General features: G+C 41.2%; 1 protein-coding gene across 2 annotated transcripts in view; it reads right to left on the bottom strand.

The window, feature by feature from the left end:
- ARHGAP24 (Rho GTPase activating protein 24) overlaps nt 1–14,444 on the bottom strand; it is a 189,184-nt gene that overhangs the window by 145,982 nt on the left and 28,758 nt on the right. The window lies entirely within an intron of this gene.

Below are 14,444 nucleotides of genomic sequence, written 5' to 3'. Positions count from 1 at the left end.
TGCTGTCACATGGGACAGATAGATCACCCCTTTCCTCTGAGAGCTCTTTTTTGATTTTCAGATATTACAGCTCCTCCTAGTACCATTTCCTCCTCAATTAGCAGGCAGTCCTTAATGAAATTATGCTGGGATGGCTGTCCAGGGTTAAGTTTTTAGAGCAGCATCCTAGGAATTGTATTAGGTATGAGCTCTCCATCACTGTTAATGGGAGATAATACCTACTTACCAATATTCTCCAATTACTGCATAACAGAGCCCCTATCTCCAAAGTAAACAAGTTAAATAACTTACATGGCTTAAACATGGAGTATCTCGAGTTGGAAGGGTCCCATAAGGATCCAGTCCAACACAGAGCACCATTTTCCATAGCAGCTTCACCAAACACTGCTTCTAAATATCTGTCAGACCCCTCATCTAAACAGCAGTGAAGATACCCTTGTACAGGAAAAACATCAATTCTGATATCCAGTATTTGTTGCTATGGCCTGTAACCTTCATTACGAGCAGAAGCATTTACAATTATTGGGAAGGCAAGACAAGCAGAATACTATATTCTTCTCGCAAAGGAGACCTTACAAATCAACAGGAAAAAGTCATCTGAAGAAACAGGTAACAAATTTTTCCCAAAATCAGTATTTGTACCAGTTGATGTGAAGACTGAGCTCTACACTGACTTCTCAGTATATTGCTGTCTGCCAGCAGGTACAATGTGTCACGGGAAGCCAAAGACAGGGTGCACAGATACTTTGTCAGATCATACAAAATCACCTCCATTAAACACTATGATACTTTTTACAGAAAACAGATGAAACACAACAGTGTTCTGCTGACGTGGCGTTAGCAGCAAGCACTAGGAGCTGTGGGCAGCTTTCCCCACTCACTGCACACTATAGATGTATTATAAACATTAAGTGCCTTGGTCCAGTAACTCTACTACAAGCTATTTTCCTTCATTCCTGCTACAAGCAGCAACTATTAATAGCTGTCATACTCCAAAGCCTTCTGTGAAATACCTTATTAGGCAAGAATAGTATCATAAAGAAAAGATTATATGAACAGGAAAAGATAAGTCACAAAATAGCTCAACTTCTCATATAACAGCTGGAGAAATAAACAGCAAATATAAGGAATACATTTTTCTGAGAATTATGGGAGACTAGGAAACATTTTTAACTACATATATGTCACATGTAATAGACCATTAAGACTGGTATAATTTTCTTGCCCATTTTAACTTTCAGCTTGAGCTGGTTTTACCTCAAAAAAGGTCCACCCAGCACACAGGATGAGCAGATCAGAGTCTTCGTGCTGGAGTAAATTTCACTGGTTTGGGAGCTTGTGTCAGTGAAGGCACACAGCATACTTAAGCTAATTATACGTCTTGCTATTCAATTAAACAAAAATACAAAACTAAGGAGACCTAGCCTACAGCACCATAAACTAAAATCAATTTACAAGACAGTAGATGAAAACCGCATTCAACTTTACTGTCAACTCATTAGCAATAGGCATGCTGCAGTCTCATTACAACATGATGCTTTCTGATTCTTTGATGTAAAACCCTTTTAGTGTTTACTTCAGTGAGCTGTCTTAATGACAGATTTTTGAGAACATAAGAACAAAACAGTCATAATATTTATAACCTTAGTGCCTTTATTTCAAAGATGAAACTTATTTCGTCTACTAAAACATGAAGCCTAAAGTCACACATGACAGCTAAGTTAATACAAAGGGAATCCAGACAGCAACACCATGCAGAATATTGCTGTGATTTAAAAAGAAAACATGTCCACAAATAGTGATTTTATTTTACTGTCTATTTTCAGAACTATTATTGGCAACATCAGTGTGCATGAAGTGCTTACATACATACATATATATATATTTTTTATTTTTAAATAAGAAAATAGCTTTGTTTGTGCAACATGCACCTGGACACCCCAGACTAGTGGGGAAAGCCTAAAAGTGATTGCAGCTCTTTCACTTCCCATTCTGTCTGCTTTCATACCCATCTGTCTGCCTTCACCATACAGCAACACTTCCTCTTCACTAAGTTTTGTATCTACCCTTGGTACAGTTATGTAGATATCTGGAGTGTCCCTTTGCTTAGTTTCTCAGCAGCTGGCAGTGTGTTTCACACAAGCACACTGACACACATCTGTACTGGAACATAACCCCCGCAGCCCTTCATGTGGCACAGCCCTGGCTGCCAGGTATTCGATATGAGCAGGGATACCCCAGTCCACGCATCACTGTTGGTCCCCCTTGCTCAGTTGTCTTTCTGGGCAACATCTGGCCCATTCCTACAGCTTAGATAATCCAAAGAGTACAGACTATCAGAGAGTTGCAGAGGTTCAACAAGTTAAAGCTCTGTTTTTCCCCTTGAGTATCTAATTCCAGGGGGAAATAAGAGAAAACCAACTATATAGATACCTAACAAGATAGTAATTTGCACATAAAAGATGGAGGTGATTTCCAGAGGAAATACATGTTTTGACTTGGGTATCGGTGCATGTAAATGTTCCATAATTAGAAAACTTCACATTGCTTCATACCAAACTCTACAAATCATTCAAAACTATTTAAAAAAATCTCAACCTAAGACACAGATTGGACCACATTAATCTTCTGAATTCAAAAAAGAAAGAAAAAAACATGGTGCCAGTAGGGAATAAGACATACACTCTATAGAAATACAGAAAAAAGGAAAGTGGGAGAAAAATGTGGCCCTGACCCAAGTCCCTCCTCACTCCCACTGCCATTCTGTTCATGGGCTGTGCCTCCACCAGGTCAGCAGTGTTTTGTAGAGCACCTGCTGTGGTAAGCCCCAGTTGTTTTTCAATTTCCAATGCTTCTGTCCTTATCAGGGCAGTTCTGCTTCTCTAGCTGAGCACTGAGGATGACTCACAGGATGTAGAAGTTTGAGTTGCTCAAAAAGTACTGGCCTTTTCCCTAACCAAGTATCAAGCCCACTTTCAAAGGAACTTCTCATTCATATGGCTTTTACTACAGTACACTGGTGCTTCAAACCAAAGATCACCTAAACAGAAGAACAACACCAATTTTGTTCAAATTAAAAACCTGTGAAGCCTTTTAAAATTAAAAACCTGTGAAGCCTTTAACTGAATTAAAATTACTACTTGGTTAATGAAGTGCCTGATAAAATACTGCAGTGCAGCAAGAATGACATAAATCTACTTTGGATTAGACTCACAGCATTACAGTCTTGCGCAAAGAGGTGTTTTATCCCACGCTGGTCCTCCGCAACACTTTCAGCACCATTCAGCAGATGAACTTCACAAGGAAGCATGGAAGAGGAGATAGGATGGCCACCACAGGAGTCTTCCACAACAACCAGCTGACAGATGGTATTTCTGTTTTGCACGCTCTGTTACACTGAAGCAACCCTGTGCCGCTTTCTCTTTCTTTTTTCATTACTCTTCCCTAGGTACACTTTCCCCAGCCTTGTTTGAACTTCATTTCCTGAAGCAGACTTATCATCTCTGTTCAAGAGATACCAAGTTTTCCCCCAAGAAAGCTTATGATACAAGGAATTCCCATGCCTTTAAGATGCTGACTGGCAACTACGAAGACAAAGACATGATTTTCAATACCTCCAGATGTATTTTACTCAAAAAAGCATGTAGACACATGAGGAATTTAACTGCTTTCTTGGCAAAATAATGTCTTCAGTATTTATTTTAATATAGTTCTCCAACACTTAACTGGTCTGTTTGCTTGCTTGTACTTTGTCCTGCCACCCCTTAAAAAAGTTACTTGAGAAGTCCACAGTACCAGCAGTTATATAACATGTTCTTCTTGCCCTTCCAAAACTTTAATGATTTATCAAAGCCCACTGAATTCTACTTTGGCTTTCAAGATAAGTGCTGCATTTATGTATCTGTTTTTCTTATTTCATGGGAAACTCTTCCCAGGAATTTTTTTCTGGTACTTTTGTACAGTTTCAGTTAACTTACAGGATCTTCACATAGTTTCTTCCCCTTTGTCTGTTGCTAGAGGTTGGTTAGTTAACCACAACAACACAGAATCAGCTGTGTTGGTTTGGCAGCAAAGGTTTCCAGGGTTTTATCCATGCCAGAGTGCAGCCCTGAACAAATGCAACCCAGCTATTCATGCCTCTCTGCAAGAAGGCTCCCAAATCAGCTGGACTGCATCCCTCAGGAAAAAAAAAAGTCCTCAGAAATAGTGCTAAGAAGGTCTGCAGCCCACTATCAACTACTGTTCCCCATGCCAAGCCCTCTCGCTCCCTGGGTGGTGCCAGACTAAACATCTCCACAGTTCTTAGAAAAGGTTTGCTTAGAGAGGGAGGAAAGGGTAAAGAAGAGTCAGCTCTCAGAGAGGCAGGAAGGTCATCAGCCAGGAAGGAGGCAGCTGATGGGGAGGATTAAGAGGCAGAAAGGATCTTCAGGTACATGTGTCTGTTATATGACTTACAGCATGTACAACGCAGCGCTGTTGTGTGGTTTCTTTCTGGTTTCTGGAAAGTCTTCAGTGTCATACTTAAGAACAACTGCACACTTCAACTTGGATAGCATCCTAAACTGAGAAATACTACATTTAGCAGATAATACTCTCAACGTCACTAGTATTTACAAGGTTGCAGCCTGAAAGGCATCCAGTGTATTTCACAGTAAAGCCTGTTAATCAACCCGCAGTAAATAATATACTGATAAGTATGCACATGCACATATATACATACATGCATATTTCTACATGTACATACAGACATGTACATGTACTGTGAATTCGTAAACAAGTGATGCGTAGCAAAGAAGGATGAAGTGAACACATAAGCTGTTATCAGTGAACTATTAATCCTCATTCCTCACCCTGGTGGGTTGACCCTGGCTAGAGGCCAGCTGCCCGCCAAAGCCGCTCTATCACTCCCCCTCTCAGCTGGACAGGGGAGAGAAAATATAAGAAAAGGCTCACGGGTCAAAATAAGGACAGGGAGAGATCACTCAATCAATTACCATCACAGGCAAAACAGACTCAACTTGGGGAAAATTAACTTAATTTATTGCCAATCAAACCAGAGTAAGGTAATGAGAAGTAAAACCAAACCTTAGAACACCTTCCCCCACCCCTGCCTCCTTCCCGGCTCAACTCCACTCCCGGTTCTCTCCACCTCCTCCCCCCGGCGGCGCAGGGGAACAGGGGATGGGGTTGGGGTCAGCTCCCCACACCTTGTCTCTGCTGCTCCTTCCTCCTCACGTGGAGGACTCCTCACTCATCCCCTCCTCCAGCGTGGGGTCCCTCCCATGGGAGACAGTCCTTCACAAACTTCTCCAACATGGGTCCTTCCCACGGGCTGCAGTTCTTCACGAACTGCTCCAGTGTGCGTCCCTTTCACAGCACACAGTCCTTCAGGAGCACACTGCTCCAGCATGGGTCCCCCATGGGGTCACAAGTCCTGCCAGAAAACCTGCTCCAGCGTGGGCTCCTCCCTCTATGGGCCCACAGGTCCCGTCAGGAGCCTGCTCCAGCGCGGGCTTCCCATGGGGTCACAGCCTCCTTCGGGCATCCACCTGTTCCACCATGGACCTCCCTGGGCTGCAGGGGGACAGCCTGCCTCACCATGGTCTTCACCACGGGCTGCAGGGGAATCTCTGCTCTGGCGCCTGGAGCACCTCCTCCCCCTCCTCCTTCACTGACCTTGGCATCTGCAGGGTTGTTTCTCTTACATGTTCTCACTCCTCTCTCTGGCTGCCATTTCTGTGTCCACAGCAACTTTTTTTCCCTTCTTGAATGTGTTATCCCAGAGCTGCTACCACTATTGCTGATTGGCTCAGCCTTGGCCAGCAGCGGGTCCATCTTGGAGCTGGCTGGCATTGGCTCCATGGGACACAGGGGAAGCTTCCAGCAGCTTCTCACAGAAGCCACCCCTGTAGGCCCCCCGCTACCTAAACCTTGCCACACAAACCCAATACACTCACATAACTACTGTTTTTGCCTTTAAACTATCACAAAAATAGATTATCTCAAGTCCAAGTGAGCCCTTTGTGCTGTCAGGAACCTACAGACATGAAGTGAAGAGGAAAATTTATAGCACAGGCAGAAATCCACTTACACTGAGGTCAGTAACGAAACCTGCACTGTGCTGACAAAAAGCAGTTTGACTGCAGTAACCTCTTAAAAATCCAACTTGATTTCCACCATTACAATGTATTTCCAAGATCCTAATAAAATCACGTGCTGCAAAAGGGCACAGCAACTCTGAAAGCCAGCCCTTTCATTTACCTACATATGCAGAGATATCTGTATTTCAAACTGGGACCTGGGTGAGTGTCGTGGTTTAACCCCAGCCAGCAACTAAGCACCACGCAGCCGCTCACTCACTCCCCTCCCATCCAGTGGGATGGGGGAGAAAATCAGGAAAAGAAGTAAAACTCCTGGGTTGAGATAAGAACGATTTAATAGAACAGAAAAGAAGAAACTAATAATGATAATGATAACACTAATAAAATGACAACAGTAGTAATAAAAGGATTGGAATGTACAAATGATGCGCAGGGCAATTGCTCACCACCCGCCGACCGACACCCAGCCAGTCCCCGAGCGGCGAATCCCTGCCCGCCCCTTCCCAGTTCCTAAACTAGATGGGACGTCACATGGTATGGAATACACTGTTGGCCAGTTTGGGTCAGGTGCCCTGGCTGGGCATGAGAAGCTGAAAAATCCTTGACTTCAGACTAAACACTACTTAGCAACAACTGAAAACATCAGTGTTATCAACATTCTTCTCATACCTAGCTCAAAAACATAGCACTGTACCAGCTACTAGGAAGACAGTTAACTCTATCCCAGCTGAAACCAGGACAGTGAGTTAACCAGCTGGCTCCAAACCCCGGATCAGTGCTGTGGCAGAGGCTGAGAACTGCCTCAGTTGCCTCTAGCTGGGCAAAGCCCAGCACATCCCAAGCACACTTGGCCTTGCAGCACAGCGCAACCCAGCAACGTTCACAGCATGCTGGCTGACATGTCTTGGCTTGCTTTGTCCAGTGCAGCACCTCTGGTTTGCTTTCACCCTCCTGCAGCTCTGGTGTTTGCCATTACTGCGTATTGTGAAGGCAAACTTACTTTTAGAGCATTAGTCTGCAAAAAAAGCATCCTCTGCCAGAGGACAGCTCTTTGCTTCAAATTCACTGGCCTCTCTATCCAATTAATAACAATGGTCAATTTCAAAACACTTCAGTCATTCCTGTTGCTGTCCTACTTATAATCTATCAAGTAATTTGATGTGATTACTTAGCAACAAATCTATAGATGGGTAGTTAACCATGAACAGGCCTAAAATGTTGTAAATGCGACTCAAGCAGTGTAAAGGCTCTGACTACTAATCTCCAGTGATATTTTGAAGCTACATAATTGCTGTTCTTCAATTTAAACAGGAAGTATTTTTGTCCAGACATCTCTTCTCCCCCATGTACATTAAGGGTTTTAAATCTTGTTGGTAAACACTATATAAAGAAAATTAGTTTTACTGATTCTACGGAATTGGCACTGTTACATATACGTAATGTCAGGTTTTCTAGCACACATGGCAATAGCGGGACAAGAATAAAAAACTTAATACAAGCTATAATTATAAGAGAATGAAGGAACCAGATGTTCTCTTATAAAAATTTTTTTATTATAAGAGAATAATGGGTTGGATTTTTTTATTTTTATTATAGGAGTAGATTTTTATAACACTTAAGCAACCAAAGCTCTGGAAGAAGAACAAATACCACAGGAAGTGGTGCAGTCTTTCTCTTGCAGTTATTGCAGCCATTTACAGTTTTGCAGTATGCACAGGAAGAGAACAACAAGTGCTACCATATTGGAGGCATTTGGGGGGACGCTATTCAGATTTTAGGGGGTATCTAACATGTCAGGAATGAACACAGAGGAGCACAGAGAAATTACAAAAGAAATAGGGTTGCTTGGATAAAATTCGGTCAACACACAGCATACATTTTTCTGGCATAAATTCCACTGCATTTGACATTTTCCCATCCCACTATTAACACATTACTCCAGTTTGTTTCTGTTGAAGAATGAGAATTGTCATTTAGTTCTCTGAAATTCCGGAGACAGGAGTATAAAGGAGATTTTTTTTTTTTTAACCTAAGGAAAGGTTCAAACCCACCTCATAGCTTAATTTTGCAAGCAAGAAGTAAATGCACCTCTGTGGTGGTGAATACTACATGCACTGTTTGCTTGGCAATGAGCACCAAAACATTTATTTTGACATATGAGAGCGAGCTGGCAATTTTAGTAGGATGCGATTACAGATTTTTCTATCTTTCTGTCCTGCCACACATTTCACTTAATGGTTGAGTGCCTCTCTCTGCTTGAGAGAAACTTCTTTCCTCAAGAAGGAAGCAATCTTGGCTTGAGCAGCCACTAGAAAAAAACCTCCCTTTTTTGTTCCACAAGAGAAAGCAAGCTCGTACCAAGTTAAGTTATAACAACGCAAAAAATTAAGTTTGCCTAAAAACCAGAGGCTAGATACAGGTATATTGCATGCCTATAGTTTTAATTTCTCTAGTAAGGGTAAGAGACAAGAGTGACCATTTCCTGACCACGTCTGCAACAATGTCCGAAATTAAAAGCTTTTTCTCTTTCTGAATTTCTTTTCCAGCACCAACCTCTACCTTACAGTTGAAAGTAACACTTAACATGCTCTCTTCCCACCTCTAAATTCTGCCCGCTATTTTAAAGAGTTTCAGACAGATCTTGAATTAGTACAAAGCAGCTTTCCCTTCTAAAGCAGATTTTCTGTAGTATCTAAAGCTTTAACACCTCTATTTTACCCACCCTCTCCTGGCATCTCCCTAATGAATGAGCTTATTCAATTATATGCTGCCAGCTTTTGTGAGAAACACTGCTCCTCCTGCAGAGATTTTGCTTTTCTTTCCCAAATTTGTCACGGGGGTGGGGGGTGGGTGGGTGTGGGTATAAGGAGCTGGGAAGATAGTTAATAGGGGGCGAGCCAATTCACGAGTAACACTCTTGGGAGTTACCTCGGGCATGAAAGCATGGTGTGCATCTGCTCCCACACAAGTACGTCCAGAGGGAGTAATTAGGACTGTGATACGGGAGAGGGGAGACAGGTATGGTGGGACTGAGTTCAGTTAACAGAACAGGACAGGCTACAGGGTCCAGCGGCCAAGACACATTGTGGGAGCTCTACATTATAAGGTCCCTTCCTGGGGAACCCACTCTGCAATTGCCGTGTTGCTTACAGAAAGGACCCCTTGGTATTTTCTGAAGGCAAAGAAAAAGGAGATGTATAAATAAATTCGGATACTGCATCGAGTTTAAGGACTCATGAGAACAAGCTAAGCTCTTTATTAGATGCATGGAAGTTTTGATAAAATTAGGCTTTGTAACTATCATTAAATTTTGATCAATAGACAACAATGGGACTGGGCATTACTAAATTACCATAGAAGAGAAAGGCAGCTATGAAAAAATCTTACTTCCAGTAGCTCTGGTCAATAGGAAATTTAGCTTATTATTAGATAAAACTATTTTCCCAAGGAAAAAAGCCAATAAAGCACAAAGCATCAGAACACAGAGGACCAAGTCTTGCTTTACAGATCTCTTTTGCAAAGGAAATTTACTGACTTCTAGTCCTGGGAACATCTAGGCCAAACCAGTGCAATTACTCCCCAAAAGGATGATATTTGGCAGGAGAAAATTTCAAGTATGGCCTCTCATTTATATACAGAGCTCTCCAGTGACAGTCTTGACAGATCCAGCAACACTGTGAGATAACGTAGCATATATGATTGAGCACATTAAATCAAGTCAATCATTAAATAATGAACTAAACATTTTTCAAGACAAGATTCAGAGGGAGAAAAAAAGGCCCTAAACCTGAACTTTCTATTCCTTCTTGGTTTCTTTCATTTTGAAAAGGTGGGCAACCAGTGGTCACTGCACACAGTGGCCTTAAAGGGAAAAATACAGCTGGATAATTATGGTTGGCTTTCAGAGCAGATTGTCAAGACCTGACCCACTGTAACAGTTAACAGATGAATATAAGCAATAGATATCACAACACTTAAAGGAGCAAATGTCACCCTGGAGCACAGACGACAGAGCAACAAATAACTTGTCTGTTCACCTCCAAACTGGGCCCAGCCTGGGGCCCTGGGCTGGAAGGTGGGTGCAGACCCAACACAGAGAAGGCGGAGAAAACCAACACAAGTGATCAGGGCGCTAAAACCCACAACCTCTCTCTCAAAGCTGAGCGGTGGGCCAAAAGGAGCTGAAGGAATTTACTCCAAAGTAACCATGTGCTTCAGTGCAAGGGCTTGCCATGATTTTCTGAAGATCATCAACAAGGACTAAAAGAAAAAAGAATAATGCCATGCAAATAATAATCAAATGGAACTAACAATTAAGGTTTCACCATTTCTAAGTCCCAGGAAATCTTGTCAGAGGCCTTTGCAGGGGAGGGAGCTTATTCAGGTGTCTAAGGCAAGTTCACAGGGGACCCTGTTACACCCACCAGCAGTAACCCTGCAGTCACTCCAGTTTAGCACCAAAAGAAATCTCCTTTTCCTATCACTTAAATACAGTTACCCTAACACACAGAGTCAGAAAAACAGCAGTGGCTAAAACCATAGCCAGGTAAATCCCAAGTGGAGGTCAGACTGCTTCTGACCATCAGAAATAACTTACCATTTTCAAAGTTTCTCATTTAAGATCATTATCCAACCCCACCCCCTTCTTCAGCATTTCTTATTGGCTTAGTTTATGGTAACAGTCTTGCTTATGACAACTTATACTACTATGCTCTTATAAAGCCTACTAAAAGGACAAAATCAGGCTTTTTAAACTGAAAAAAAAAATCAAACGAGAGAAATAATTTTTAAATATACAAAAACCACCTGTGTTCTCTAGGTCCAGTGTGAACTTGAGAAGAAATAGTAAACAGCTGGAGAGCACAGCCTTGAGAGACTGAAGTCTTCAGTTCTGAAGCACTTCAAATACAGATAAAGTCAAGTATTTATCAGGAATTATTAACATAAAACTGTTCTTGCCTTAAGAAAAGGGATTATTCAAATCAGTTTATTCAGTTTTGTTTTCTTCTTTGTTTTATGATTTCCATGTTGAATTTAAGAAGTAAAATCCTTTCCAACCCCAACACACATAGCTTTTTTCCAGGAAAGCTATATATGGCCAAGCATCCCAGCTGAGGACAATTCATTTCCAGGTCAGTATGTAGTAAAGGTTGAAGTTGCTGCAGATTTCCTAGAAATTACACATAAAGTGCAACTTTTACAGCATAAGTAAAGAAAGGTGGCAGGCGGAGACATGGAAATGGGAATACGATTCCACTGAAGTCGTTTCTTCTTTTCCTGTGCAAATATTCCTGTTGGCTTTTGGCTAGCAAGCATATTCCAGTGGAGTTTGCCTGTCCTATGTAAGTTATCATCTTGCAGTTTTTTACTGAAGGAAAAAAACCTTTAGTTTCACATGGAAAAATTTTAGAGCTTAATGGCAAGGATTATTTTTCTTTTGCCAGTTTTTTTAATGCTTATATTGCTTGTTGTTTCAAGATCTATACATTGCTTATATTTTGTCTATATAGTAAATGTTTTATGAGCATGGCTTATCAGTGCTACTGCACTACAAATACCACATTGACACAAATTAAATAGCTCATTTGGCTTTCTGGCATCTAACTTAAGATACTCTGCTGGTCCTTATCTAAGGGATTATATTAATTAGCAGTGATCCTATCTCAGGGAGACTGGGGTCATGTCTTCTGTGCTATCTGAACAATTAACACAACTGGAAAACTCTGATTCACTGATTACAAATCACTTCTCAAGCAGTACAATTTGTGCACAGTAGATTTTTTCCAGGTTTTACTTCCAGTTCAGTGTATTAGTCTGCTTCTTCCATTCTGTGATACTGTTTCCAATTTAAAACTGGACTTCTCAGATGGTTTCTTACCTTTATAACTAATCTGAATCACACATTTTTATAGCTTTTGCATGAGATCTAGCTGTTTCTTAATCAAAGTATTAGCAATGTGTTGAAAAGTATCCTTAAATATTTTTATTATGCAACCTAAATATTGAACAGAGAATTTTGGCTGATTAAAAGCTGCCTTAGGAACTGAACTGTTTGATACTTGATGGATGCAAGCATACAAAACACTGACATGGTTTATAAACATACTGAGCCTGCCATGGAAAGCTGATGCTTTTGGCAAGACAAAGGTGTTCTAAAAACTAGACTCTTGGGCAAAATAGATACCTACATAAATATATCTATGAATTAAAACATTTCACAATTTGAAGTGGAATTTTGGAGAGACAATATAAATCAAACACTTGTTATTTTCACCCAGAAGTTACTGCACGGTGCTATAGCTGAATTTGCCTTAATACTTTCCTATGCACTGGGAAGAAGGGAAGGAAGAGCTTTGTAGAATATAGTTCTTGCAGGTTTCACTGTACAAAAAATAAGTTTTCATTACATTTATGTAAATCTCCTCAGAATACAATCATTTGATGTGTTTTTTCAAGGACAATGCTTAAATTACTGGCTATGTAAGAAAAAGCACCAGATAGCCCATAATTTAAATAATTACAAAATCAAGGCAGGGTTAAGTGGGAGCTGGTTTAAGTCAAGTACCAATGGATCACAACAGCCCTAAACCTCCAGACCAGTTCAGTTATGCAGAACACATGCACAGTTCTGCAATTTTGCTTGCACAGGTTTGGGTGAAGGTTTTTTTGTGTACATACAGTTTCTCCATAATCCTCACCCTTGCACCCTGCATTCAGGGCTCTTTCAAGTTGTGGCAAGTCCGTGAACTGATCTGGATCACAAAATCAACCTAGGATAACGCAAAAAACTACTCAAGGACCATCACAATCAAATCCTCTCAGCGCTAGTTTAATTGACCTATTATTGTTCCCCCTTGGATATCCCTTTCCTACTTAACTCCTTTGACAGCCAGGACAGGACAGCCAGTTTGCTACTCCAGGAGGGGTTTACAAGGTGCACGATAAAAACCATACAGTCATAGGCTAACATAGGCTGGAAGGAGCTATACTCAGAAGGTCACCATGGGAAAAAAAGCCTACTTTTCCAGCCTTTATCTCAGCAGTTTGGCTATAAGGACACTATGGGAGACCATATCCAAAGCTGAAGAAGCTGAACTATACAGCTGCTCACTCCGTATCCAAAAGGCGCCAGAAGGACTCGCTTCTGGACCTTACCAGTGACCACAGGAAGTCTGACCTTTTGAATTAAAGATGTCTTTTAAAAATAGCCAATATTTTTCAAGATTATGCTGTCTCAAAATAGCATTTACTTCAGTGAGAATAAATAAGACTTTCTTAGTCTGGATTTTTACTCACTTCTCCTAATAACATGGAAGGTATTTTACAACATTCTGTAAAGGTACAGCAAGAACAACTGAATGTACTTGGGTTTCTTACAGCTTTTACTGGTTTGCATGTTTAAGTACCAAACCATCATTTATATGCTTTTCCATAAGACAGCGTGACAAACTTTCTGCAGGCCTGTTGGGGGGTTATCTTGCAGAGTGCCAGACAGTCTAGGGTAAAAATGGATTCAGGGTGACTGGAGACCAACATTATTAACCGCACTGTAGCAGCTGCTCTGTTCCACAGCATATTAATATAAATAGTTTAGATTCCATGTTGCTATTTTAATAAATTACCAAAATATAAATGACCAGGAAGGTCTTCATGGTCTGCAGGAGATACCACAGTATCCCTTACAAAAGCAGAAGATGAACTGCAATTTATGCAAGAGGAGAAACCAAGACAAAAGTTCACACAGCAGGTGAACAGAAACAAAACTCCAGGTTTTCTGGCAAACACACTAATACTCTGGCCACGGAACTGCTCCCTGCTTGGAGTTATTGTTGAAAAGGGGCCTTTCCTCCAACCAACAAGAAAAAATAGTTCATACCAGTCATCTGCTGTCAACACCCTGGAATCTGCTTTTTTGAAAGTGAGACAGTTCCTGAATTTTTAAGCATCTAAAAAGATGCACATTTATTTCTGTTGCACATTTATTTTCTTCGAAGTGAAAACACAGGGTAAAGATGTCAAATCTGTTAGTCCACCAATCTGCAAGTAAAAATGTTTACTTTGGAGCCTAACCAGAAGCGGCCCCACATTCTGGCATGCTCACAGCTACAGAGCATTCTGACTACAGCTGGAGAATGGGATCATCATGGGAAATCAAGGTACTGATTAGGACATGGCAAGAAAAAGGGAGGGGGTGTCTCAAATTTAGAGTTGCTTGTGAAAATGGTCACATTATTTTGTCTCATAGGACAAAATGTAGTTCAGCCAAAAGAAAAACAGAAAAGCTCCTGAATTCCAATCTCACACTTGAGCCATTGGCTTAAGGCTGCTTCAAAGCCTATTGAA

The sequence above is a fragment of the Haliaeetus leucocephalus genome, unplaced genomic scaffold, assembly GCF_000737465.1.
Source record: "Haliaeetus leucocephalus isolate CR32 unplaced genomic scaffold, Haliaeetus_leucocephalus-4.0 Scaffold178, whole genome shotgun sequence".
Taxonomy (NCBI): Eukaryota; Metazoa; Chordata; class Aves; order Accipitriformes; family Accipitridae; genus Haliaeetus; species Haliaeetus leucocephalus.
The sequence above is the reverse complement of the archived record's forward strand: the minus strand, read 5'-3'. Positions and strand labels throughout refer to the sequence as shown.